The following is a 16,768-nucleotide window of genomic DNA, read 5'->3' on the forward strand; positions in this document are numbered from 1 at the left end:
TTGTAGTATTTTCACTGTATTACTGTGTGTGTTCGTACAAATACTTTACACATTGCTTCTGAGATATGCCTGACTGCTTGTGCCAAGCTACCAAGGATGTAATCAGGGGGTTATCTAAGTGTGTTTCTCCATTGCCCTGACTAAAGTGAGGGTCACTTCTTGGACAGAGTGCAAACTGACTACCAATCAGAGACCCCATTTCTAACATTGGTGATCAGCGGTGAGGACTAGACTTGTATTTGTACTTGACATACAGTGATTGAGTGTAAACTACTGTTTTCAGTGCAGGACATTTACGTGACCACATACTACTTGTTTTTGCTTTTGCTCTTTTTGGACTTTTTCCTGTTTCCATATTTTTAGTATCTCTTTTTTGTTAAATCTTGAACTGGGAAATCTTTTTTCTGCCTTGAAACTTGGCACTTTTGATTTGCCATCATGTCACAATCTGGAGATGCACCAGCTGGAGCTGTTTTTGAGATAATGACACTGGAAGTTACACAGTTGCTCAACTGAAACAGTTTTGTAATGATATTGCCTGTCCCATTAGGACTTCCACCAGGAAGAAGGAGCTGCAAAAGGCACTGAGGGCCAGGGTGACAGGAGGCTGGGGGACACACAGAGGAGGAGAATGAGGATGGGGAGGTGCAGAGTAGTCACAATGGTGTAGTGTTATGCCTGGGGGGAGGGTCTCCAGGGCAGGTAGCAGTGTGTCATCCAAGGGTCCGAATACTGAAGAGTTGCAGGACAGACAGGCAGAGAGGGTTCACCAGTTGGAGTTAGAGAAGCTTAGGATGGAAATAGTGATGAAAATGTAGGAGGAGAGGATGGCCATAGAAGAGAAAAAGATGTTCTTGGCTCATGAGCTTAGTTTGAGGGAACTAGATCAGAGGAGCCAGTCTAGCAGAGATGGTGGCAGCAATACCACAGTGCAGCCTGAGAGGAGGGTGCACATTCCCAAAGACATAGTTAAGGATTACAAGAGGGAGGATGACATATACTTTTGGTTTAAGGGGTATGAGTCTGCTCTCCACATGAACATGGTCCCTGAAGCACATTGGGGGCGGGCCTGTGGAAGCACTTTGAGGTAGAGGGGAGGGATACTCTGAAAACCTTATGGGATCCTCAGGGGCTCACTTACTCTATCATGAAGGACGCCCTACTCACCCCTGAGCAGTACAAGGACAAGTTTAGGTCCTACAAAAAGAAGGAATCCCAAACATGGTTGGAATGTGTTGACTCTTTTTGCAGGTCACTGGATGGTTAGGTGAAGGGCAGTAAGGAAACAACTTTTGAGGGGCTGTACAATTTGATTGCTGGGGAGCATTTGTATAGTCTCTGTTTTCCAGAGCTGTGCCAGCACCTGATTGACAGCAAGCTGACTGACCCCAGGAAACATGCATAGGAAGCGGATAGTTGGGAGAGTACCAGGGTCCAGAGGAGGTATGGGGGAGACCACGCCAAGGGTGGGCAGGGACCCTCTCAGAAGAATAAGGGGGGTAAGGGTAAACAGGGCCCCAACCTAGTTCCCAGGGTAAGGATTCCCAGCCCCCAGTTGAAAAGAAGCCTTGGTTCTCTAAATTGAAACCTTAGAGAGGGGTTCCCGCAAATATTATGCATGTGACGGAGTGGGTCATGTGAGGTGGGACCCCAAATATCCCAAGTGGACACCGGCACCCACTGGTGCACAGTCACAGAGTTTGGCCTCAGTGTAGCGCTTGGGGAGGAATTGGTTCCAGGTGGGTGGGAGCCAGCTGAGATGACCCTTGTCTCACTAGGGGACAGTGAGATAGTCCAGAGAATCCTTGTGCCTGAAAACACTAAGAAATGCAGGCAGTGGGTGACCATCAATGGACAGAGGGTGGAGGCTCTGAGAGACACAGAAGCCAGTGTGACTACTGTGAGAAGTCACCTGGTGTCTGAAGAGCACATAGATCCCCATGTACTTCACCAAGTAGTTGTGGTAGACAACTCAGAGCACCTGTGCAGAAAGGTGCTGGTTCCCTTTCAATGGGGAGGGGTCTCAGGTGCCTTGTGAGTAGCTCTGAGTCCAACCATGTCTGTGGATTGTCTGCTTGGCATTGACCTGGAGGATTCACCTTAGAAGAAGGTGGAACGAAGGTCCAACTTGGAGATGTTGGGTCTGCCTGGGTGGGTATGTGTGTCCGCCCGGTCAATGGTAGCCCGTTAGGGTGATCAGGAAACCATGGAGCCTGAAAGAGTGGCCCAGGTGTCTGTCAGAAGTTGGAAGTGTACGGGGTGCGGGAAACCCACTCCAGAAGTTCCCACTGTCCAGGAGAAGGCTGAACCTGAGGGGGAAGCCCAGGAGCCTACAGGGGATCAAGTGGCTGAGCTAGGGGAGGTCCCTGAGCTGACTCAGTGACAGCAGGAAGGGGGGACTACCAGGGAAGCATTCTGTGAAATCCCCAAACATTCCCTACTCTGGAGAGTTTGAGGCAGCAGGCTGCAGACCAGGCATCTGGCAAAGAGTATTTATCACACTTGATCTACTGGGAGGATGGCCTCCTGTATAGTGAGCCTAAGGTTGCTAAACCTGGGTGAGCCCATTTTCTGGTGGTACCCCAGTGCTTCAGAGCCTTCCTGGGTCTGGGTGATATTGTACCTTTTAGCTGGACATTTGAGGCAGGACAAGACCTTTGACCGACTTGTCACCCACTTTTTCTGGCCCAAATGCACAGGCACTCACTTGTCAAACTTGTCAGGCAAGAGTGGGGGGAATGTAATGCTCCTCTCCAACCTTTTCCTGTGTTCAGCACCCTCTTTGAAAGGGTTGATATTGACATTGTGGGGCCTCTGGATCACAAGACAGCCATGGCCAACAGGTTCATCTTGGTCTTGGTGGACCATGCCACCCGGTACCCAGAAGCCATTCCTTTGAGGTCAATCACCTCCCCCGTGGTGGGACGTGCTCTGATGTTTTTTTTAACCTGCATGGGGTTTCCCAAGGAGGTGCTATCTGATAGGGGCACCAACCTCATATCCACTTATATAAAGTCCCTGTGGAAGGAGTGTGGGGTAACATATAAGTTCACCACTCCTTACCACCACCAAAGTAATGGTCTGGTTGAAAGATTCAACCACACCTTGAAGGGCATGATCATGGGCTTATCGGAGCCCTTGAGGCGCAAGTGGGATGTCCTCTTGTCATGCCTTCTGTTTGCCTATAGGGGAGGTGCCTCAAAGGGTCTTGGATTTAGCCCTTTTGAGTTACTGTATGGCCACCCTCTCAGGGGACCTTTGAGTCTGGTTAGGGAAGGCTTGGAGAAGGCCTCCAGTAAGCCCCCCAAGGATGTATTCAGTAACATGCTGACCTTTAGGAACCAGACAGCCTGCTTCCGGCAACTCGTCCAAGTGAACCTGGAAACAAGCTAGGAAGATATGAAGTGCTGATACGACCAGAATGCTACTCTAGTTGAGCTCCAGCCTTGCCAAAAGGTTTGAGTGATGGCCCCAGTGGAGCCTAGGGCTCTCCAATATAAGTGGGCCATTTGAGATTGTGGAGTGCAAGAGTGATGACACCTATCTGGTGAACTTGCGAACGCCCAGGAAGCCTTTGAGGGTCCTATATGTCAATCTCCTCAAGCCTCATTTTGAGAGGACAGAGGTAACAATGCTCTTGCAACAGATGATGGGTGGAGGAAGAGAGTGACCCTCTTCCTGACCTCCTGTCTGCCAAAGAGAAAGATGTTCAGTAGAGTGTGTGAACCTCTCCCCCTCCCTGAACCCAGAGCAACAGAGGGACTATCACCAAGTGTTGAAACAGTTTGCCCCTCTATTTTCTTTGATCCCAGGGTCACTCATCTGTGTACGCATGATGTGGACACCGGGGACTATCCTCCTGTTAAACATAAGGTTTACAGGGTGACTGGCAAGGTTAGGGCCAACATAAAGGATGCAGTATCCACAATGTTAGTCCTCAAGGTAATTGAGTTCTCCAGTAGTCCTTGGGCCAGCCCTGTGGTCTTGGTCCCAAAAGCCGCTGCTCCTGTGCCACTCCAGAACTCAGGTTCTGTGTGGATTACCGAGGACTCAATGCAGTCACTAAGACTGATGGGCACCCCATTCCCTGAGCTGATGAGCTCATTGATCGGTGAGAGGCTGCCAAAAATCTAAGTACTTTTGACTTGACCTTTGGATATTGGCAGATTGCTCTGACAGAGGGGGCTAAGGAGAGGTCTGCATTTTCCACCCCAGACGGGCACTACCAATTTAGGGTGATGCCCTTTGGAATGAAGAATGCCCCTGCCACCTTTCAGAGGTTGGTTAACCAGGTGTTGGCTGGACAGGATGATTTCAATGCAGCCTACCTGGATGACATTGCTGTGTTTAACTCCACTTGGGAGGAACACTTGCAGCACCTCTGCAAACTGTTGGAGGTGCTGCAGAACGCAGGCCTCACTATTAAGGCAAGCAAGTGCCAAATAGGGCAGGGTTTTGTGGTGTATTTGGGACACCAGGTGGGAAGTGGCCATGTGGCATCCCTACAGCCACAACTTTACACCAATCTGGCTTGGGAGCCTCCCAAGACCCAGACTGAGGTGAGAGCCTTTTTAGGTCTCACCGGACACCATAGGAGGCTTGTCAAGGGGTATGGCACTATTGTTGCTCCCTTGACTCAGTTAACCTCCAAGAAGCAGCCCTGAAAGTTGATCCAGGCTGAGTCATGCCAGACAGCTTTTGATGCCTTGAAGGCAGCCATGTGCATGGCACTCGTGCTGAAGGCACCTGACCTCTCCAAAGAATTTGTTGTACAGACTGATGCTTTGGAGCATGGTGTAGAAGCAGTGTTATCACAGCTAAATAAAGAAGGCATAGACCAGCCTGTAGCCTTCATTAGTAGGAGGTTACTTCCCCGGGAACGTAGGTGGAGTGCAATTGAGTGTGAGGCTTTTGCTGTGGTCTGGGCACTGAAAAAGCTAAGACCCTACTTGTTAGGGACTCACGTCCGGGTTCAGACCACCCACAGGCCCCTCAGATGGTTAATGCAGATGAAGGGTCAGAATCCAAAACTGCTGAGGTGGTCCATTTCCCTACAGGGGATGGACTTTATGGTGGAATTACTCCCTAAACAAAACACACCACTGCTGATGTTCTGTCCAGATTATTCCGCCTTAGTGAAGAGAACTCCCATGAGGTCGGGTAATTCTCCCTACTTTCAGCTGTGGGGGACATGTGTTAGACCTGGCATCCTTGGCGTGGTCTGCTCCCTGTCTTTTTTTGCCTCTACTTCCCATGCTTTGTGTGCTGGACTCTGTTTTTCCTGTTTTCGGTACTCTTGGTACTTTACCTGCTGACCAGTGCTAAAGTGAAAGTGCTCCTGTGTAGATTATATGTGTAATTGGCTTTTCCATGATTGCCATATTTGATTTACTACTAAGTCCTTAGTAAAGTGCACTAGAGGTGCCTAGGGTGTAAATCAAATGCTACTAGTGGGCCTGTAGCACTGGTTGTGCCACCCACATTAATAGCCCTGTACACATGGCTCAGACCTGCCACTGCAGTGTCTGTGTGTGCAGTTTTAAACTGCCAATTCGACCTGGCAAGTGTACCTACTTGCCAGACCTAATCTTTCCCTTTTTATAAATGCAAGGCACCCCTAAAGTAGGCCCTAGGTAGCCCTATGGGTAGGGCGCAGTGCATGTTAAAGGTGGGATATGTACTAATGTGTTTTACATGTCCTAACAGTGAAATACTGCCAAATTTGTTTTTCACTGTTGAAAGTGCCATCGTTATCATAGATTAACATGGGGGCCGCCTTTAAATATCCTTAAAGTGCAGTTTCCTTCTGAAAGCAGATAGAAATGTGGAGTTTGGGGTCTCTGAACTCACAATTTAAAAATACATCTGTTAGTGAAGTTGGGTTTTAGATTGTTAATTTGAAAATGCCACTTTTAGATAGTAGGCAATTTCTTGCTTTAACCATTCTGTGACTCTGTCTGTTTGTGGATTCCCTGTCTGGGTCATACTGACAGTTGGGCTGTTGTGAATTACCTCTAGACAGTGACCCAAAGGGTGTTGGGGTGTAACCCGCATATCCTGATGTGCCATCTGAGCTGGAGTGGAGGGAAGAGTGGTCACTTACACCTGAATAGGCTGAGCCTCTCCTCTCAGAATGCAATTTCCAACCGCCTGTTGTGGGCCTGGGGCCTGGCCTGGGCAAGGCAGGATCCTGTAAACAACAGAGACTCCCCTTTGAAGTTTGCCTACTTCAAAGGCAGAAAGGGGTATAAGCATTGGACCCAAATCCCCATACTTTAGATCAATTCTGGAACCAAGAGTAACCTCTACCAAGTAGAAGATCTGAAGAGCTGAGGAGCTGAGGAGAAGTGCTGCCCCTGCCTGTGACTGTGCTTTGTTCAGCTATCCTGCAGTTGTTGCTTCTGCCTGTGAGAGGGGACAAAGACTGGACTTTGTTGTGCATCCCTGCTTAAGAAGAATCTCCAAGGGCTTTGATTGAGCTTGCCTCCTGTTTTGAAGTCTCAGGGACATCGAAGACCTCCTCTGCCAGCACCTGGACCATCTGCAACGCATCTGATAAAAGACGCAGCACCCACTTCGCGGCTAAAATCGATGCTCCACCTGCATCGCAGCTGGGAGATCGATGCATTGCGGCTGGAGAAACAATGCAACACCCGCTTGCAGCAGGTGATAGTGATGCAAACCCCACGCAGCGCACTTTTCTAACACTGTGCAACCAGATTTCACACGCATCGTACCTGGGCGTCAAAGTCATCGAGAATCGGCGGAGATCTGAGGTGCCCCATCCAGAAATCGATGCATTGCTCTCCTGCAAGGGAGAAAAACGACACATCACCTGCCCGACCGGAAAAGAAAAAACGCACGGCCTCACTTGCGAGTAAGGAACCGATGCATCACTGACTTTTCGGACCCACGCTCGCCAGTGCAGCTTTATTTTTGACACAAACCAGGTACTTTGTGTAAAATCAACGTTTATATTGTTTTCTATGGAGTAAGATTCTTAGGCCCTGATTTATACATTTTGACGCTAAACTGCGCTAACCCAAGTTTAGCGTCAAAAAGTATACTTCCGGCTAGCACCATTCCAAGACGCCTGCTGGGTGTCTTATTTATGGAATGGCACAATCGGAAGCAAAGGGTGGGCTAACGTCATGGAGAATGAAGTTAGCCGGGAAGGGGTGGCAGTGTGGGAGTAGTGGGTTTAGCGTTAAAAAATTATGTTAGGCTGGTTAGAGTAAAAAAAGATGACTCTAACCAGCCTAGCGTCATTTATTGATGCTAAACCTACCATACCACATGACTACTGTCTTATAAAAGACAGGAGTCATGCCCACCACCCCAATGGTCAGCACAGGGGACAAGGGTACCGTGGGCATGGTCATTGCACCCAGTGCCATGTATGGGGCCCCATTTCTGGGATGGGGTCTCCCATCCTCTGCTGTCCCTTTGATATGGGTGGGGTTGTTCCTGGGGCCTGGGGAGGGCACCAGTGGGCCTATTCCATGGTGTTCTACCATGGAAATGGGCCCACAGGTCCTCTAACACCTTCCCTGACCCAGGCGTTAAATAATGGCGCTAAGCAAGCTTAGCGCCATTATTTAGATCTGCCTACCTCCTGTACGCCATTTTTCCATGGGAGTATAAATAAGGTGCTGGGGCCTTTGAGTCATTTTTTGCCCGGGAACGCCTACCTTGCATCTTTTTGACACACAGTAGTTTTCCGCAAGCAAAAAATGACTTTAACTCCAATATTTTGCCGCTAGACATGTCTCGCGCCAAAATATAATTATGTAGTTATGTTTGCGCCGGATTTACGTAAAAAAAATGATGCAAATCCTGCGCAAACAGTGTATAAAAATGCCCCTTATTCTTTTAAAAATTCATATCTTGACTTGTGTATTTTGGATTTTTGTTGTTTTGGTCTTGTTTGATTAAGATAAATATTGACTATTTTTCTAAACTGGTGTGGTGTCCATTTTGCAGTGTTTTCACTGTATTACTGTGTGTGTTGGTACAAATACTTTACACATTGCTTCTCAGATAAGCCTGATTGCTTGTGCCAAGCTACCAAGGGTGTAAGCAGGGGGTTATCTACGTGTGTTTCTCCATTGCCCTGACTGGAGTTATGGTCACTGCTTTGACAGAGTGCAAACTGACTACAAATCAGAGAGCCCATTTCTAACGCAGCCCATGTGTATACTTTAGTTTTCAAAGGCGTCAGTAATGGCAATAGAGATATTTCATTATATTTCTTGTCTTGCATAATATTTATCGATGCACCACTGTTGATAATGAAAGGTATTGAACAACCATTTACTTTAAGTGTAATTTTCAGACAATGTTTGAATGACTTTAGTGCTTTTTTATGTTGACTTTTCTTTGATGGGTATTTCTCTTTACATGCGGCCAGTCCAACATGCGTACATTTTTCTGAGGTTGACATCGACATTGCATAATCATCTTTTTCACTTTCACTTGATAGTGATACTGACAAACTTTTTGAAAGTGATTACATGACGATCGTTTTTGTTTGGTGTAGATTTGCCTCAACTGATGTTATCGCTTGGCCTTGTGGGCGTGCACCGAATGTCATTTCTGGGACGTTTGGGTAGCCATTTTGTCTTCTTGCCATGAAACTTACTTTTTCCTTTGCTTTGCAAACCATTACAAAATGGCTCTCCTTCCCACAGCCTTTTCAAATCTGTTCAAAGGTGGGATATTTACCTTTGTGTGGAGCGACAAACCACACCTGAAACACAGCTTATTTTCCGTAGACACATCACTCTGTGTCTTTCAGCTTTGTGTTTGTGCTTGCTCTTCATGTTCATGACCGACTCACTTTGAACACCTCTGGCCTCCATGTCTGCATGTTTGTCGATCGGCATTCTCTTCAGATCTGGCATCCATGAGAACTCGCTCTAGATTAGAGTTTCTCTCAGCATTCATCATCTGTATGAATCTGATCGGTCAATACCTCAGAGACATATTGCTTGCTCATCATTAAATTCATTCAACTTACGGTGTTTCACGAGAGTATCCATTCTGTCAACCAACTCTTTGTTGTTCTTGACTGAAAATGTACCTTTCGTAATCTACATGCGGCATTGAATTGAACTTGCGATTCAAGGCTTTTTTAATTTGACTGTATGTAACTTCATCAGCTCGCTGCATTTTCTTCATGACTTCTTTCACACCTCCACCAGCAAGATTCTTAAGGCATTTGATAGTTTTTTTGTTTTCTGTTTCTTCTAGTGCATCCATGAACTATTCAAATGTCTCTATCCAAGCAGGCCATGTATCACCATATAGTGCTTTTTGGTGGTATAAAACGGTGGTAGTGGTTTCAGGAAGGCAGCAGCATTATAATAGTTTACTGGATTAGCTGACACTGAAGGTGGGGCTCTCTCTGACTGGTGATTTTGGTGAACTTATTCATGCATACCATCTCTGAGCCCTTGCAACATGCTTGCCTCTGGGCCATGTTTGATAACTGCAGGAAACGTGGCCTCTTTCTTGATCTCCATTGGAACAGCCTTCCACTATTCCAATCACTGCTCTATGTACGAATGGCTCCAGAAGCACAACCCTGGGCACTTCTCCTTGGGCCACTTCCCAGTGCTGTTGTATGATGACTGTCTTTAATTGGTTCTGGTAGGCAGATGATCTTCCCTTCTATCTGAATTGCTTTGCCTTCAGGTGTCCTTTCATGTTTTTTGACACCTGGTTGATCTCAGCTTTGCAGCGTTTCTGATTGCAGCGTTATTGTGTAATTTGCTGTTGCTATCTGCTGCATGTTCGCTGTGTGTACTGTATACCTTTATGCAATGTATTAGAGAGGTGCCTCTCTTTACGACCTTGCCAGCAGGTTCTTGGCCAACAATGTGTAGATTTCTCAGTGAAGCTTTCTTTATCTTCAAATGATTCACACCGGCAGGAGCTGCGCTTTGACTCTACATACGCCAAACATCGACTTTGTATTGAGACAGAGGCACACTTGGCATGCATGACATTTTTGCTTGGACCCTGGCAAACTCTCTTAGAGAGCACTGTTGATCTTCTGGTTACTTATCCTCTATCTCGTCACCAGTTGTAGCGTCTTCTTCAGCCTAGGTACCCACCAATGACTACACCACACAGAGAGCTATGTATTACATGTCTTCATTCATCTACGTGTAAACGGAACTCAACATTCTAACCTTGCATTCACTTCTCCACGTTCTAACCCTTACGTCACAGTTATACGGAGTACTTCAGGAGCCAAAAGTGTTCCGTCATTCATACTCACATGACATCCACAGGAGTAAAAGGATTTCAGCACTCATAATTATTGCGTGAAGAGTTCTCTTGTTTGTGAGCATAATAACTAACCAGATTTAGAATTGGTGAAAAATTGTATAGTAAATTCCTTGCTATCAGGGTTGCATGTGTTTAATACAGGCAAGGAGAGGTTGCATCTACCGCTTTTAACTGCAACTAGATAATGTTTTTAGAATCAAAATCTTGGGTCTTTACATGAAAGACTAGTCTAACCTCTACCCAAATAGCCCTGTTATGGGCACAGTTTTTGCACTTTTTTCTATTGGAATTCCAAAGGGTGCCATGCACATCATCAGAAGCTGAGGATTCCTGCAGGGTAACATTGGGTACGGTATATGGTATGGTATGGTATGGTATTGTTTTACGTACCAACAAATACTGGCCATTCTGAGTTTGGCAGCTGTTTGCCTTTCTCATCCAGACCCAACACACACTGTGTCCTTTCAGTCTCACCAGTTCACTGAAAGTGGAATCAAGTGGGGTGCCAAAGGCAAAACATCTCTGCAATGGATCTTAATTTATTTTCCCTGCCTTGGCAGCTGGATGGACCTTGACCATATCAATGGCATATGTGGCAGAATAACTATACTTTATAACTAGAGGTAAACCTAGAGTCCAAAAACGTACAAGTGCTTAGTTATATCCACATTGATCCATGGGTGCTCACATATAGGGTTTGCATTTGAATTATACTCTCATACTATGAGGAGGAAAGTATGACACTTCATGCCTGAAATAATCATTCAAAGAAGGTGCTACCTATGATTGCTTATGCTTGTTAATTCAGTGCTAGCTGTTGAATAATATATATTAGAACATTCGAACGTTGGCAGCTCCATTGTAAACAATAGAGTGCTGCGGGCTTTTACTGGCCGGTAAAAGCCCGCAGCGCCAACATTCCAATGTTCGCTTTGTTCACAGCAACAGCTGTGAACAAAGCCTCACGGAGCCCGAGGGGAATTTAATCCCCTCGGGCTCCGTGAGCAATTTGTTTTTTTTAAAAGAACATTCTGCCCTGAGTGGCAGAATGTTCTAATAGCCTTAGAACCCGCCGTAGCGGGCTCTACCGGCTATTAAAGGCCCTTTCCTTTGTTAAATGCCCTCGTCTTCGGCTCGGGCATTTAACGCGGGAGCGGGCCTTTAATAGTCGGTAGAGCCCGCTACGGCGGGTTCTAAGGCTATATTAGAACCCTGGAATGTTGGGAGCTCTATTAAAAGCAATGGAGTGCTCTGGGCTTCTAATGGCCAGTAGAATCCCGGGGCTCCAACATGCCAATGTTTTGTTCACAACTGTTACCAGGAACAAAGGCCTCAGGGAGCCCCGAGCGCCTTTGTTTTATTTATTAGAACATTCTGCCCTCTAGTGGAAGAATGTTCTAATAGCCTTATAGCCCTTCCTAGCTGGGCAATACTGGCATTAAAGTCCCACTCCCTTGTTAAAGACCCTCGCCTTCGGCTCAGGCCTTAAATGCTGGAGCTGGCCTTTAATGGTTGGCATAGCCCCCCACAGAGGGCTATAAGGCTATAGTGAGATTTTATCCCACATTTACCTCCAGGCAATGACTCCTTACAGACAGACTTTAGAAGACAGTAACTCTTCAATGCCTCAGTTCATGCCACCAATGTCTGTTACTTTTACCATGATTAGGGTCTCGACTTTGGATCAGTAAGTTTTCCTCTCTGAAAATATTTTCTTTAATATGATCTTCTTCTGTGCCATGACAATAAACCAATCTTTGATCACATTCATGATTTCCTCTTTCCTCTTCACCTTGTGATTGGAAATTATATGGTGCAGTGCTACTACTGGTGGAACCTAAAGCCCTGTTATGAAGCCTTCGGAAATCATGTGGGGATAAGCTTCGATACTGGCTACTGCGTCCTTGTGTGTGCATGTGTGTTTTTGTGTGCCTGTGCGCGTGTGTGCATATTAAACAGAAAAGTTGTAGCTTGTGATTGGAATAAGTATATTAAACCTATTTCAAAATATCATTCTTTTTTTCAAAGTGATTTTGCATAACACGTTTATTTTGTTTGCTAGCAGGAATTTTTTAATAATGCACTTCTACAGGCAATACATGACTTTACATAACATTATTGTTAAGTCATGCGTTGAAGGAACAGCAAATAGAGACTGAAGGTATCCATATAGCTATTCTGCTGAATTTTTGTAGTTGTTGTTACATGGTAATATAAAGTAGTAATTAAACGTCATTGTAGCCACGCCAGAAATTACTAATCTGATAAATGCATATTACAGTAAATTGCACTAGCAAATATAAAAATGCACATAATACATTGCTTTTAATCTGGTACCTATAATGTCGTAGTAAAAAACGTACAATTTTTGTGAACGGTACAACGTACAAAATTGCATTCAATCTACACGATGAAACGTTTTTTTCCAGTGAAAAATTAAAGTTGCAAAGACCTGGGAGATGAGATTCTTATGATCGATAATAATGTAAAAAAATACCAAATGTCGAACTAGCCAAAATATTTAACACAAACATGCTTGTGATTTGATATAAAATTAGATATAAGCTCAAAGTAAGATTCCAATAACCCGATAAATGTTATGGTTGCTAGTGACTTTTAAAACAAAGCTTGAATCTTTTAACATGAATACAAATAGGAATGTTCTTCATAGAGGTAAAAACGTGAAGTCCCAGCTCCTCAGTGATATTTTACCTCTACAATTTGACTTTTTCCAAGGAAAAAAACAAAAGCATTCTGAATTTATATTCTCTTCTGAAATCAATGATTCAAAAATATTTTTCACAGAAATTAAAATTAGACATCAATTTACCTTGGCGTTGTTTGCTCTTTTACTGAGTGCTGCCACAAATGTGTGTTTATATTAAGTCAGTGCTAGTAACCTTTGAGTTTTCGTTGCTAGTGTTATTTAGAGCATTCTTTGGGCTGAACTGCGAGGGACCTCGTAGAGTTCTAGGGCCAGGCGTATCATGCAAATTTGCATTCGCAAACGGTGCGAATCGCAAAATTCGGCAGTTTGCGAATGCAAAAATGCCTTTCCAGATGTAGGAACGGCAATCGCTGTGCAATTTTAAGGAATTTCAAAAATAGCAATTCCTTCAAATTGTGACCCCATTTAGAGGATCGCAAATTGCGATTTTCTAAATAGGGAATCGCAAACAGGGAATTCCTATTTGCGATTTCCAAAGCACATGTATCAAGCATTTCCTAAGTGCAAATTGGGCATTTAGGAAATGCAATTACCACCAAATCCAATTTGGTGGTAAGCATGTGCAATTTTTAAAAATGCATTATAAATGCATTTTTAAAAATGTCATGTAGCGCACACATGCCCCTAGGGCATGTGTGTGCTTCACATGTCCGCAAATATTTTTTGGGGTGCATCAGAGGGGGCCTTAGGCCCCCAGCACCCTGGGGTTTGCATTACCTAATTTGCGAATTCCTAACTGAAATTCTCAAATTGGGAAATGCAAAACCATTCGCACCTATGGACCTGCAGGCCCATAGGGATGAATGGAGTCCCATTCTCTAATTGCGATTCGTTAATAGCGATTGCAAATTTGAAGAAATCGCTATTACCGAATTGCAAATTTCATACATCCCATTTTGCATTTCTTTTATTTAATTTATTAAAATTCGCTATTCAAGAAATGCAAACCGGGAGATTGATACATCTGGCCCCTAATGTCTAACCCTTTGTATCAAATCTTGTGTGTTAGCTGATCTGAGCTCCTGGTTTTGCTTTTAGTGTTGGGTCACCTATTGTCTTCACTATTTGCAGACTGATAAACTAAAGTGCATATTTACAAGCCCTGTGCGCCGCCAGTGAGGCATTGCATGAATGCCGAAAGTGGGCTTTCCCACGCAACACCCACGAGTTTTTATGCATTCCCAGGTTTACAAGAATCTGTAAACCTGGGAATGCGTCAAAACTGTATACCTCCCCAGGGCAGATGCAACAAAGAGAAATATCTTTATTTCTCCTTGTTGTTTCCTCTATGTGTGCTGCTTCCTGACAACAACGCAGACACCCTTGCACAATGGTGCAAGGGTGCCTGCATTGGCGCTAGCCAGAAATTTGTGCGCCAACGCAGGAGAAAAGGACAGATATGCACTGTATGTTGTAAATGTAGTGCATTTCTGCTCTTTCAGATTGGTGAAGGGCAGTGAAGCAGAAAGCCTTGCTACGCTGACCTATGACAATTCTTTGCAAATATGTCCCCACTCTTGTATGTTGTGCAAACGCTTTCAATGTGAATTGAGTGACTCTACTGGGAACTACTGGTGGACTTCCAAAGTCATTTTGACTTGATGTCACATTTTAAAATTAGGGCTTCAACTGCCGACTAGGGGTGTAACAATGGCCATGGCAGACCTCTGCATTGCATGGGGCCCTGGAGGACCATGAGCCCCCTCAGCACAGCATCTGGCCCGAGTGAGTCCGGAAGGTGCCCCCCTCCATGTTCTGTACAGGGGATCCCCTCCAGTTTTGTTACGCCACTGCTGCCTACTGCACTTTCTGTGGCTTAGGTAGGAACTATGCATTGAGTATCTATTTATAGCTCGGTTTCCCACTGTTTGTCCAATTCATGAGAAGTGGAATACATGGTCTGCAATGCAGATAAATATCATTACAGTCCCCTTTCTGTAATATTTCCCCGCAGCATCCTAGCACCTGTTCAGCACTGCATTAGGGCAAGGGCGAATCCACTTCAAACAAAAAAACTAAAAATCTTTATGAATAGGTCCCTTTGTCTAAAACAAGCATGACACAGATGACTGATTTGTTCATTAATATATTAAAATAGTTAATTTCATTAGATGTTTGATTTTTCTTATAGAAAGAAAATTTCTACTTTTGTGACCACCAAATAATGTAGATGCATAAGGTTAGCCAGTTATGTAGTACTGTAGAGCAGCTGTTCATAAATCTTTTGACTTCGGTGGACCCCCAATGAATTACTAATGAGAGCCGAGGACCCCCAGCCTGAACACTTTCCTTTTGAACTTCAAAACAACACACAAAAATAGACAAACTAGTTTATATCAAAGACAAAAATTGTGAAACATTTCTTTTAATTCACAAACTAGGGGCGTGCGGCGAGGTCCCCTCCGCTGGCGGAGCTAGGGGAGTTTTTGGAACTCTGCGCTCCGTTTGGAGCGTAGAGTTATCAAAAAAACACTCTGCTAGCCCTGCCAACGGAGCGGAGCTCAACCGGTGTGCACTACAGCCCAGAATGGGCTGCTCAGCACAAGGGCAGACAGTCTGTGCATGCCCTGTGCAGCCCATAACTGGGCTGCAGCACTCACCGGAGCAGAGGAGGGAGACAGCCGCTGACTCGTCGTCGGACGAGGAGGAGATGAGGACCCCGGGAAGACCCAGGTAAGTCCTTGTCTCTTTCTTTCGTCGTTGTTTGTGCACTTTGGTGCACAAACAAGTACTGAAACTGCAGCTTTTGCTGCCTACGACACTGGCCTGGCCAGGGCCGTAGGCAGTAAAAGCTGCTGTTTGAGGCCTCTTGTGCACCGGCCTGCCCCGTGTGCAGTTGACAGGGGCAGGCCGGTGCACAACAGTCCTGGCAGCTTTCACTGCCTACGGCCCTGGCCTGAATTCTGTCCAGGGTCATAGGCAGCGAAAGAAAGCTGCACTGCACACAGTACAGACCAGTGCCCAAGAGGCCTGAAACAGCAGCTTTCACTGCCTACGGCCCTCCTGAAAGCGCCCAAGCTGAGAAGGGCTAAGGAGGGTCAGGACTGGCTGACCAGGCCCAACCCTGTTCAGTGCTTCTGAGATCGGGTGCATTCAGGACTCTGCTGGTTCTGGAACTCCGCCTCCCCAGAATTCCACAGAGTTTTTTTCAACTCCATGGAATTCCACGGAATCAGACTTCATCAACTCTGCCCAGGCCTATCACAAACCAAAAAGTACACAATACATTTTTTTTTATTTTGCTGGGAAGGTTAGAGCTTTTCCACATGTAGTTTTATTTTCAAAATGCTACACTCTCACATATCTCTTTTTTGATCCTTATGCATGCCCTCTTTTTGACGGTGCATACCAGTGCTTCAGGCGCAGCCACTAACAATCTGTACTATATTCTGTTTGCTGTGTATGACTGCTCCCATGAATCAAGCTAAGGACACCAACTTCATTTTAGCTTTCAATTTCAAATTCATTCATATTTACAGAACATGTTAACATTTAATTTTTGCTTTTTATGTATATATTTTAATAATCTGCTAGTATAATTTAATTTTCTGAACTGTAGCGGACCTCCTGAGTATGCATTGTAGGCTCCCAGGGCTCCTCAGGAGTCTTCCTAGACTCCCAGGAGCCCATGGGGAACTGGACTCCTGGTTCCCCTTAGAAAGTCGTTCCAGGGGAAGCACTTCTGTAGAGCCCCAACTGTAAACTAAATCAAATCTAGGAAGTGTTTTATACAATGTGTGAATT

Source organism: Pleurodeles waltl, chromosome 7 (assembly GCF_031143425.1).
Source record: "Pleurodeles waltl isolate 20211129_DDA chromosome 7, aPleWal1.hap1.20221129, whole genome shotgun sequence".
Classification (NCBI taxonomy): domain Eukaryota; kingdom Metazoa; phylum Chordata; class Amphibia; order Caudata; family Salamandridae; genus Pleurodeles; species Pleurodeles waltl.